Raw genomic sequence first — 13113 nt, 5'->3', positions numbered from 1 at the left:
CGAAAGGGCCCTGTGCGAGTGGGGTACGTGTATTACTGGGGTGCGCGGGACGTTTTACACGCGATTGGCCCTGTGCGAGTGGGGTACGTGTATTCCTGGGGTTCGCAGGAAGTTTCACACGCGATTGGCCCTGCGCGAGTGGGGTATGTGTATTCCTGGGGTTCGCGGGAAGTTTCACACGCGATTGGCCCTGTGCGAGTGGGGTACTGTATTACTGGGGTTTCCGGGTAGTTTCACACGCGATTGGCCCTGGGCGAGTGGGATACCACTCACCGTCTGCCTTGTGTGTAGAAGAACGCGTCGCCAATACCCTCCCGCTGTGAAGTAATAGCGTGTGAACCCCAACGGCTGGAAAACACATGCCCGCACCCCATGAAAAGCACATACAGAGCAATGGAAAGCCACGTGGGATCTTTAACTCGTGCGAGAGCAACGCCCGTGCGCCATACGTCACAGACGCGCTTGGGCACTAAGGGCCTTTGGTCAAATGAAATCGCGTACGTGTGCTGACCCGCTTACGCGCTAAGGGTCTTTCCTCAGATTTCACACTGACGTGCACTTTTTTCACATGCCAATTCACTCCGTATCAAGCTGGCCACGCGTACACACACAGAAGACCACGCTTCTGCCCTGAAAGCCATTTTCCTGTCCCCCAGAGCCCCGAGCACGCTCCCACCTGCCATCTGCTGCTGCCTGCTGCCCAGGTGCCCTGCTATTTGGTGCCTGCACGTCAGCCAGGGTTCCAGTTGCTGTGTCTACCCCTGCTGGAACAGAAGACTCCCGACTGGGATACCATCGCTCCATAGCTGAGCCCAAGGACCCAGTTGCCCACCCACGCCTGCCTCTGGGGTCGCCATGTCGGAGCAAACACCATCTGAGACCACTGGTGACCCGCAGCCAGAGAGGCAGAGGACCACCAGCTTCAGTGTGAAGGAAGTTGCTGTCCTGGTGGAGCATGTCCTGGGGCATTATGATGCCCTCTTCGGAACATCACGCACCAACAAGGAAGGACGGGAGAGGATCTGGGACGACGTAGTGGCTGCCATCAACGCAGAGGGGGTTGCAACCCGCGACATCAAGCACGTCAAGAAGCGCTGGGAGGACTTCAGGTCCAGGACCTTCCACAAGGCCCGGCGCCTCGCGCAGGGGGGCCGGGTCAGCATGAGTGACATCCAGATGAGGGTCCTGGAACACGTATGCCCAGCGTCCACGCCCAGATCCTTCAGAGGAAGACCCGTCTGGAGTTGAGCGGTAAGTGGCCAAGCATTGGTGTGCGAGACAGGGCATGTTGCAGTGTGCTGGTAGTCTGATACTTGCCTGTATGTGTGACATGGGCCATGTATGGATGTGTGTGTGCAGGGACATCATGGTCATGCATGTGAGACCAGTAATGTGTGAACCACATGGTTGGTGCATGATTTCCAATGCTACATCGGGAGCTGTATGGCAAATGCACACATGAAAGCATGCCAGTGTAGATTCACTCATGGAGTGCGGTCACTGTTGTGTGCACTGTGTCTATCCACTGTGTCTGTGGTGTACAAGGCATGATGCATGACCCTCCGGTGATGAGTGTTCAGTGTGAGCCAGGATGCATGTGAGTTTGAAGGCAACATTTTGATTAATAGAGGCCCTTGTACATGGATGCTGATGTTGATTGCAGGCGCCATGCCTGTTTATGCCTGTGTGTTGCATGCATTCACCCATGTGTTGTGGAGGGACAGGATGGAAGTGACGTTAGACACTGCCACTCATGTGTTATTGCTTCCTGTCTAGGGGAATATTGTAGTGTACCCTGATGCTTGTGTTCTATGTCTCCCTCTACGCAGCGTCAAGTGAAGAAGAGGGCAGAGACGGTGCTGTGGAGCCAAGCAGCGGGGATGCCTCCTCTGGGCAGCGACGCAAGGCCCAGCCACCCTGCCAGGATTTGCCATCATCCTGGAGTTAGGTGGCTGGTGCCACGTCTGCCACTACAGCTGTGGCGGAAGGGCTGGGTGAGCCCCCACAGGGGCTTGCAGTGGCGGAAGACGGTACAGAGACATCCAGGTTGGTGGTCTCCACACAGGAGGAGGAGCCCGCTACTGAGATGCACATGGGGCCTGGTGGGGTTAGTACCACTGGTGCAAGTGGTGCAGTCTAGGGCCAGGGTCAGGAGGCAGCACAGGTCTCCGCAGAGGGGCCTGTGCATGTCCCTGTCCTTGACCCTGTGACTGCACCACCATGCACCAGCAGGGAGGCCCCGTCCCAGACCCGTCCGCAGGTAGGGGAGAGTCACATGTCATCTGCCTCTCCACTACCTGCGGACGAGAGGTCCCATGAACGTATGGGCTCGTTTCTAATTGGTGTCGTGTTGCGCACGCGTGACATTCGTGATGACGTGCATTCTTCCTGGGCAGAGAACGCACGCCATCGCGAAGAGCAGCATCACGACGTGGCACTGTTGGGAGGGGCCCTGGTTGGTGGGTTCCTACATGTGACGCGCACTCTGGTGGACCTCTCCTCCTCTGTGGAGACTATGCGCCAGTCGTTCTCCCTGCCGTCTTCTGGCCCAGATTCCACCAGGGCCCCCTGTGGACCTGGCCTGACCAACACAGCCAACTTGGTGGAGATCCCATCCCTGCCACAGTCGGGAGTCGGCGGTCCAGCAGGGGTGGACACCACAACTGGAGACCAGCTGATGGAGGATATGCAGGCATCATCGGACAGGGCACATGGACAGCAGCAGCAGGAGCAGGATCAAGGTGGGAGCAATGATGGCTCGGGACCATCGACATCAGGGGGGCAGGCATCGGCCAGAGGGCAGGAGGACCCTGGAATGGATGTGTCTTCCATGTGGCTGCAGTTGGGCCAGCGTATAGGTGCGGAGCGGTAGCGGGCGGAAGAGGCGTGGCTCACCATGGTCAGGACTGAGTTCTCCATGTGTCGGGCGTTGAGGCGGGCAGAGTGCCTCGAGGCGACTCGCAGGGAGTTGGAGAGACCTCAGGGCCAGGGCAGAGGCCCGCCTGCGGGACATCGACATGGATTTCAATGATGCCCTGGCCCGGGACACCACAGAGTGAGCCGCAGGACTTGCCCGCCGCCATTGTACATAGTTAGATAGTGTTAGGTTTCCTTTCCTTTTTTTTATTTTGGTTGCGCTTGGACAATGCACCACGTTTTTGTATATAGTTTTTTATTAGGTAGTATTTTTGGTAGGTTTCATTTCATCAGTTGGGCTCATGGACCCTGGATTGTTCATTTGTACATAGTTCACCATTGGATTATTCTCATTTTTTTTTTATTTTCACCATGGAGCAATGGATTTCACTTTCTTTTTTCCCTTGGATTTGCTTTGTTGGACTGTGACTTTGGACACCATTTCTTTTGGATTTCTTTGGATTATGATTTTTATTCTTTTGAGTGTTTTCTTTTAATTACATTCATGTTGTGTTTAATACATTGTTTTCTTCATACTTCGATGTGTACTATTATCTCATTGGTTTCATGCATGTCATGATATGGGTTTTCACATTCACTTGCACCCATTGGGCCTCATTACGACCCAGGCGGTAAGTTACCGCCTGGCCCGTGACTTTACCACCATGGCGTAAACTACGTTTACGCCATGGTGGTTGGCGGACTTACCGCCCCATTCCGAGGTTGGCGGGGCGGTAAGTCCCCAATCCCCATTTACCCTTCCCCATTCCCATTTTTGCCCCATAGGGCATAATGGGAGTGGGGAAGGCGTTAATTACGCCACCGTAAAATTACGGTGGCGTAATTAACTCCATGGTCCCTTAGCGCCATGGATTTTAACACCTGCTAAAAGCAGGTGTTAAATCCGCCATGGCGCTAAGGGACCTCGTACTCAGGCGGTAAGGGTCGGCGCTGTTTACGCCGTCGTATAACCCTTACCGCCTGAGTCGTAATGAGGCCCATTGTGTGTGTGTGATGGACATGTGTTCATTTACATACTTGCCTTTGGGGTTGTATCATGTAATTGGCTTTTCTATGTGGGTGGATGCAATACTTGCTTGGGTCTTTGGGCTGGGGAGGCTGGCCTTAAGGCCCATGATTGAGGATCGTCTTGACGTGGGGACAGGTGGACATGAGTGGGACATGAGTGGGGGCCTGCTGGCAGGTGCCCTGCACTGCTGGGGGTGGGGGTGCAGGGGGACATGAGTGGGACATGAGTGGGACATGAGTGGGGGCCTGCTGGCAGGTGCCCTGCACTGTTGGGGGGTGGGGGTGCAGGGGGACATGAGTGGGGGCCTGCTGGCAGGTGCCCTGCACTGCCTGGGCGTGGGAGTGCAGGGGGACATGAGTGGGACATGAGTGGGGGCCTGCTGGCAGGTGCCCCGCACTGCTGAGGGGTGGGGATGCTGGGGGACATGAGTTGGTGATCAGTAGTGCAAGCTGACATGTGGCTTGGCTGGGGGTATGCCCATGGTGGATCGGCTGCCTGCGGGACATGACCAGGGGTGCTGGGTAGTCCCCTGTGGTGTGGGCTGCCTGCAGGAGCCATGGAGGGTGTAGTGGGAACACCTGGGAGGACCCACACTGCCAATTCACGTGTAGGACTCCCCGCGCACCCCCGAAATACACGATCCCTGCTCAAATCACGTGTGAGACGTCACGCGAACCCCAGTTATACACGTACCCTGCTCGCACAGGGCCAATCGCGTGTGAAACTTCCCGCGAACCCCAGTAATACACATACACCACTCGCCCAGGCCCTATCGCGTGTGAAACTTCCCGCAAACCCCAGTAATACACGGACCCCACTTGCACAGGGCCAATCGCGTGTGAAACTTCCCGCGAACCCCAGTAATACACATTCCTCGCTTGCCATGTGCTGTGTGGCGGCCATGTATACTGGTACAGGGTTAGCGCAACCCTTTGTGCTGGATTGGGGATTTTGATGGCTTTTCCCTGCGCAAGCGGCATTCTTGGGGGCGTAACTGGCGCTGCTGCAGGGTCGCTGCGCCACTGTGCGCCACGGCTGGTTTTGGTAGCTAAAATCCATGAATACGCTGTGCGTGGAAATGGATTTTAGCGCACGCGCTGGTGCAGAGATTCACACGCGCACACCGTGCGCCACTTGTGCGCTAAATTCTATGAATTACCCCCTATCAGTCTCTCTTGCATGGCTACCTGTCGCTGGAGCCTATCATTGTGCTGACAGAGAGCCTCCTTTTCTCTCTTTGCCTCCTGGTTTGTACTGGGCCAGTCTTTGCTGCAGGAGGGTTACCTCCTGAGTCCCATCCCTACTGGCCTGTTCCTTTATTGCCAGAGCATCTTCCACCCTCCTGATTTGGTCTAACAGGTTTTGATGCCCTTTTTGGAGGTCACCCAGTCCCTGGAAGGCCAGGTGATTTTCTTCCAGCTTCCCTTTTAAGTTACAGACTTCCTGGCCTAAGGTATCCCTTTCCTGAGCCAGAGCCTGCCTCTGCGCCGCCAGGTCGTCTCTCTGTCTTTGAAGGGCACCAGCTTTCTGGTGCTCTTCCTCAAATTCTGCCTGGGTGTCCAGGTCTTTCAGAAATAATTTATTCATCTCTGCCTTCTCTCTATCTAGGTGGCTTTGCAGGGTGACTACCTGCTCTGTGCATGCCCTATTGAAATCCAGTTGTTGCTCCAGCTTTTTCTGGCTCTGCAGTAGGGAGTCCAAACCTTCTTGATACTCCTTCTGCAAGGCCAGAATTCTGGTATCCTGGTCTGCCTTTTCCTGTTGCAGGATACCCATATCCTATTTGATTTTAACTAGATACTGCCTACTTTCCTTTTCTGATTCCTGGCTCCTCTGCAGCCTCTGCTCAGAAGATTCCAGATCAGATTGGGCCTTCTCTAATGCCATCAGTTGCCTATTTACCAGATCTTGGCCTTCAGCACATTTGTCCTGTATGGCTCCCATAGACAAATATAGGTATGCCACTACCCGGGCAATCTTATTGTGCTCATCCTTGGCCTTAGGGGCCATATATAGTTCACTCAGGGCCACATGTAAGGGACCCTGATCTCTCCAGACATCTAACCCAGTTGCAGTGATCTGTTGTGTGATTGCCTGCAACCACACATTCTGGTCCTGCTCAGTCCATTCACCTCTCACAAATAGCTTATGTAAAAGGTGCTCTCTAGCTATCTTGATGTCTACCAATGTCGCCATTCTGGAAATTGATTTCCTTCCTGACTTACAGAAGTTTTTTATTTTATTTTGCAAAACAGACCGTTTCCTGAGAGTGTTCCTTTTTGAGGGGTGCTTTTACAGCGTAACACAGCGTGGTAGCCCAACAGGATTTATGTATCCTATTAGTTAGCACACTGTGTTAAGCTGCACAAGTGGTAGTTCTAATCCAGAAGTCCTGCTATGACCCCCCAATTTGTAAGTGACTTCAATCCAGCACTCCAACGTAGTCAATGCCTAGTATGGGATGCCCAATGGAAGCCCGTATTTATATATTTTTATGTCAAAAGTTCTTTAAATCTGGATGATGAAGCCTTATGTAACGCCCCTCTCTTTGAATCTCCCCGACCTCACTGAGCCAAGAAGTAGGTTTGTTTTGCAAATTAAAAGGGTTTATTTGAAGAATTGAACAATATATATATATATATCACACTTTTATGAATAGAATAATATCTGAATAGCACACTTATGAATATGAACGGTAATCATTGGTAATAATACAATATCAACAATCTCTTTAATCAGTTAGGAGTAGAAATAGAAAGGATAAGGTAGCAGAGAATACTTTATATCGTTCAAGGAAATGCAATGATAGGAAGGAATGCAACACTGAAATACACTTGATATGATTTCAATCAAAAGACAATATAATCACCTTTTCCCCTGTGACTACTCACTCCCACCAGTATGCAATATGAAGAGGTGGAAATGAGAGCACAAAGGTTGCAGGAATATTAATCAACAATGCAGTTCAATCCCAGTTACCCCAGTAAGCTTAGAGAAAACGGGTATGATTTTAAAACAGGCAAAAATACTTTTGAATGTGATTGTAATGAATGGGAAAATATGCTACAAATGACTTTAATTCACTAAATGGATTCAGAATGAGTGAGAGTTATTTTGAATTGGTTCAGGTCAACACTAGCAATGATTCATGAATGATTATCAGCTTGAAAAAGAATTTCAGCAGTTGAAAACAAGAAACAGTTATTTTGACATGTGGTGAAATGGAGCTAAATTGCAATTCGCGGCAACTTTTCCACGTGCGGGAAACGCGATTGCGGAACAACTATAATCATTGTATTTTCCTTGGAAAGCTTAGGATCTTAGCTTCAGAATGACAGTTAAATATCGGTTCTAGGACGTGCGGTTCAAAAGTTACAGCGGTTTTTGTGAAGGTAGATTTTTCAGAAACAGAGTCAAGATTTCAAAATGAAAGATGTGCTATTGAAGATTTGAAACAAATACTTCTTAACACTAAAGAGTCTATGGAGCCGCAAACTACATGACAGCCCAGCCACCTATCCAGAGGCGCCTCCGGATGGTTTCTGTCTGAACGAGACGATTGCCTTTCTCCAGAAAATATATATTAGCGCCAAGATGATTATCACGACAATGATCAAAGATTATGTGGAGGAGAGAAGAATTTAAGATAGACAACAGAGGTTCTGTAATGCAGTTCTGGACAGATTGAAATGGATGGAATGGTATTACTTTAAACTAAGAGATTGGTTATGTACAGTTCTAGTCTGGATACTCACTCCTATGGCTTTGGAATGGAGTGGGCCCCGTCAAAGATCTGGTCAAGGGTTTGGCTGGGATTCTCTCTCGCCACCAGACAGGTCTCAGTTCTGCTCTCAGCACTGCACTGCGGTCTGTGCGGCCTCTTGGACTGGATCTGACGGGTTCTGGATACAGCTCTGCTTTCTGGGTCTGGATCTTGGTTCTAGCACAGGGTTCTTAGCTAGAATAGCAAAACAGCTCAGCCAGGCTGTTGAATGATTAGGCCCCGTGGAAGTTTAGGGGTTAGAATCAGGTTGCAAAAAATTCTAGGCCTCTGAAAAAGGTTCAGCTTGTGGTTTAGGCCTCTCTGCTTCAAGGTTCTAGAGTTTGGTTCTGGAGTCTGGTTTCTGGATCTATGTCTGGATCTTCCTGCAGGGTGCTTTGCCAAAAAATTAGTTGAGAAGTGGAAAGTGTGTGTGTTCTATCTATCCTCTGCAGTCCCTATTTATGCATTTCCAAAGTGGGTGGGGAGGCTGGTTCTACAATGCCCAACTCTCTAAGGATCTGATAGGTTAGAGGATTCCCTGTCCCCTGATTGGAGAAAGTATCAGCGTGTCATCCTATGTCATCTTAATGGCTTGGGGGAAAACACTCCCTTTTGCCTCTGTACAGTATATCTTATTTTTCATGAAACACATATTTACAATATACACAACTTGTTAATACTACATAGATTACATGACATATTAACTAAGGTACATTTCTGTTCAACTCTCACCTTCTTAAGAGCCTTGGTTCAGAAATGACCACTTTTTCGCGCTTTTGGTGGGTTTCCCAATATTATTTCTGCACCAATTTTTAGACATGCATTCACACCCCTTCTGAGCACATTTCTGTAATTTTGCAGGTTCCTGGCATAAACATAGTAGCTAAAATGTGAATAATTCTGGGGTTTGGTCTCAGAACATCGCACGGAGTCCAGCTTAGTCTTTAACTGTGAGCGAATTTTTCATTTTAACAATCTCAAAGTTTCACATTTTGGTCAGTTCAGTGCAATTTGTTATAAGCATTTTTCTAAAACATACATGTGCTGTGCTTTCTGAATCCACACAATGGTGTGTCTCCACCTCCAAGGTCTGGGCTGACTCAGAGGTCACATGACCTTCTTCCTGCTAGCAGTTTGTTGTCAGTCACACCCGAATTAGCATTTTCTATTCAGCCCAAGGATTCCTTTGTCTGCAGTTCCTTTTGACACCAGCCTGTCAATCTCTTAGCCAAGGGCAGGGGGAAGTCTCCTTTGTCCAGGGAGGAGTGTGGAATTTGTCTGAACATAGTGTGGGAAACTTTTAACTCTGAAACCCAATGTCCAAAAACTGTCTTATCTTATAATATAACTCACATTTTAACACATACATTAAACACTTTCTTGCTTCAAGCCTTTTCAGAATATAGTTTTATATTGTATCCACCTTTTAGGCTTCTGATAGCAAGTCTTTCTTTGGCATAGTTTGGGCTCAATGTACAACTTTACACAAAATGGTTTTAAAATGCTCGCTTCTGGTAGAAGTGAGTAACGGTATTGCACCCATTTTTGACAGGTTTCTTCCAGCAAGCAATCCTCAAAAGTGGAATTTGATCAGATATAGATACACTTCTGTGGACCTTATATTTATGTAGATTCTTGAGGGAGAATGATGTGGATCACCCAACAAGGAGGTTGGATCTTTTTGGGTGGTTTGTGAGCCATGATTTGTGCAAATTTGACACCAAATAAACGGATTTTTGAAACAACTCTGTTTCTTCTGCAATGATTTTGCTCTGTGAGCAGCCAAATGATGGGTTTTGGCAGTGGACTCCTGTGTTACCACTTACATAGGCAAAAGTAGATGGTGGCCTATTTTTCAGGTTTTCACTGCGCACTTTCTGGTGATTTCTGTCGAGCAGCATGCTTTCCGGCGGCCATTATGATGTTTCTGCTGCCAGCAATGCACAGTGATGTTTCAGGGCTTGGATTAGTGGGTTAAGACATCCCACACAACTTTCAGATTTATGCCTCTTTAAGTTGCTCAGTTAAAGAGTTTTAAACTTTAATCAAAAATAAGGATTCAACATCAAAGTTCTCCTTTGTAACCTCCCCTTCCCAGGCAGCAGCTGTCAAGTCCTTTGATCAGGGAGGTATGTCCCCTTCCTGGAGGGAAGCTCCCCTGCAGAGATCAGTTGGGCAGCTTGTCATTGTCCTTGGCTCAGCCCCAGACAAAAGTCTACTTAGGTCCCATTGTGCTGCTTGTTGTCATTATGCGGGAACCATAAGGCTTCCTGTTTTCAAGGGAGTGTCAAGCTGAGAGGTCAACTTTCCCAGGCCATACACTGCCCAATCAGAATTTAGCAGATACTTCCACTGGGTTACTGTAAGATTCACCTACAATCTTTTATTTAAAAGATATAAAATGAACAGAGTTTATAATGGATTTTGACATTTTAAAGGAATTAAGCCTTTCCCAGAAAAATGCTTTAAACAGGCAGATTTTTCACTTCTTACGGAAAACGAAAACACTTTAAACTGAATTTGACAGCTAATTTCCTTAAGCAGATGTCAGGCATTGATGCCTGGATTCCTCTGACTCCCTGGAGAATCTTTGATTTCAGCACACTTTTCCTTCCAATAATTCCCTGGAAAGATGACATAATTTAGGGCCAAAACAGAACTTTGAAGGTTGCCATTTATTAGAGAGCTGTATTTAAGGGCGTTATTGTATTTGTAGCCCTTCTGTGGCCTTGTGACCAGTGACAGGTGACCCCTGTTTTTACACCAACTTTGCCTGTGTGGCAGGGTGTGCAGCTCTTTTGTGGTTTTTGAACCATGCACAGTCTTGCAGATTTGGGGTGCACAGGGTTATTGCCTCCATTTATAGCAGTTTTCTTTCCCAATTGGCAAAGGGGTGTAGTAGGGTGCATTGACATGGGTTGAAATATCCCACACGACGTCACTAGTAAAATATTTATGACGCTTGTCCTTAGAGAACTAGAGGCAGGTGTGGTGACAAATAAAGTCTTGAGTTACGCACAGACTGGTTTCAGGTCAGGTTCCGGGAAAAAGCAGAACATTAGAGTCCTGGACCAACTAATTAACACTACTTTGAGCAATAAGGATACTACTCTTCACATAGTGTTTGTAGATTTTTGCAGCGCTTTTGATCAAGTGAAATGGGAGACGCTCTGGGCTAAACTAAGTGGGTTAAACTGCCCTGCTTGGATAGTGCACATATTGCTGAACCTACATAGTGAAAACAGCACCAATGTTAGACTCAACAATGAGGGAGAAGTTACAGATTCGATCAGTGTTAACATGGGAGTCAAACAGGGATGTGTGGGAGCGCCCATGTTATATGATCTGTATATAGCTGACCTCCTCCCTCGCATGGCTACAAAAGCAAACTGCCCACCTAAACTAGGTAATTCTCCTATAGTAGGCATGTTATGTGCTGATGATCTAATATTGTTTGATTGAACGCTGACTGGTGTAAAAAACATGTTGGAAGAGCTGGCACTCTATTCGGCCCAGCTAGGTATAACCATTAATTTGGGTAAGACGAAGATGGTGGCGATTGTCAGAAAGGGACCTGCAGTCATACACGTACTTAGGGATGGAATTTGAAGGCCAGCCTAAATACAACCTGATAATTGCCCAAAAAAAGAGATGAGCCAAAATCCTTACGTTACAGGCCTGTAAATTTGCCAAGGGGACGGCAGGTTACAGTATGGCTGGGATTATAAAGCTTAACCAACAATGCTTTGTCCCAGCCATCCTGTACGGCCTAGAGGCATTGGCAATGAGGGGCCTGAATTGGTTGAATATACTAGAGGGTCAATACTGGCGATCAGTGCTAGGCATGGGCCCGTCTTGTTCCATCCAATTCTTAAGACTGGAACTGGGTTTGAACTCTCTTAGAGGCATGGCATTGCGTGCCAGAGGAGCTTTTTACTTGAAGGCTCTCACTGCACTGGCTTGCAAACTGCTCTCACTGGTGGGTAGCAATTTTGAAGCTGAAAAGGCCCTGTGTTGACTTAATTATAAGCAATTAAATGAGTCCCTATTCCTGGACATAGACTGGTCTTATGCTAATAAAAGAATGTTGCCCTTTGTACATCTTAAAAAATATTTTATGCACAAAATGAACAGATGGGACTGGAATCAGAATTATGTACACTTGGCCTCCCTGAAATGGTTTGAGGTGGTTTCCCATGTTATCCACAAATACAGGAAGACTCAGCACTATCTGATGCTTTGCCCTGATCCTGAGGTACGTCAATTTATGTTAAGGTTGCGCACCAACCAACTACAGGCACTCATGGTAGTGGGCCCTCACTTGGGCATTTTGCCTAAAGATTGGTCTTGTTGTATCTGTGGGATAGTGGGTAACCTGGAAACAACTAGACATGTTTTGACCCAGTGCCCTTGACTTGGTCCTACATACATGTGTATGCTGGGTGGACGGGTGCATAATTATGAAGCTATTACGGGAGAAGCCTTCTGGGATTATTGTTTAAATTCAGATACCATTGGAATCCAGCTGGGGCTACATAGGGTATGGCTACATGTCAAAAGTATGTTACCTAAACTGACTTATGATAAAGAGCTTGGGGGGGGACCAAGAGTAAGAAGAGTAAGAATAAGATCAAGAACAAGAAGAGTAGTAGTATTATTATCGGCGCCCTGACATTGCTACTGCAAACATGTTTGGGGATGGATGTATAGCACACTCTTTCATTATTATATTCTGGTAGTTTAATACTATTAGCATTGTTAGTATTATAATTATTACATCTGTGACCATCATATTATTTCATGTATGACCATTTGTGTGTAATTGAAGTAGTAATGATTGTATATATCTAGTAGATTGAATGATTTATATCTATTTGTGTGTAAAGTTTTTTGTGTGAAGTTCAGATTTTGGACTAATTCACAATAAGATTATTATTATAGTAATGAAGTTGTAAGAGGGAACATTTACCATGGGCAGTAACAAGAAGACATAACACCAATATTGTTAACATTGAGGCATGCATGCCAGTATTTACTTATTTACAATGTATATAGAGTAAGTACGCCTTTGGGCTGGCTGAATGTACGAGAGGTGAGCTGGGAGGCTAGTTAGGATAGGAAGGTGGAAGGGCTGGGATGGGCTCCTTCACTTTAACATATGTAGTTTGAGCTTTGTTTTGAAGAGTTCCACAGAGGAGATGGCTTTTATGGTGTGGAGAATAGCATTTCAAAGCAGGAGGGAGGGATTTATGGACTGCATAGAGACAAGGAGTGGAGCATGCAAGAGGAAGAGTACAATGAGATACAGTCATCTATGTAGCGTGGGACAAGGCTATGGCAGGATTTATAGGTGAGTATCAGGAGAAGAGTGATAATGGTGCATAGAAGTTGGGGAGTCCTGTGT

This window comes from Ambystoma mexicanum, chromosome 4q (assembly GCF_040938575.1).
Source record: "Ambystoma mexicanum isolate Mex_15411 chromosome 4q, UKY_AmexF1_1, whole genome shotgun sequence".
Taxonomy (NCBI): domain Eukaryota; kingdom Metazoa; phylum Chordata; class Amphibia; order Caudata; family Ambystomatidae; genus Ambystoma; species Ambystoma mexicanum.
Note: the sequence above shows the minus strand (reverse complement) of the source record.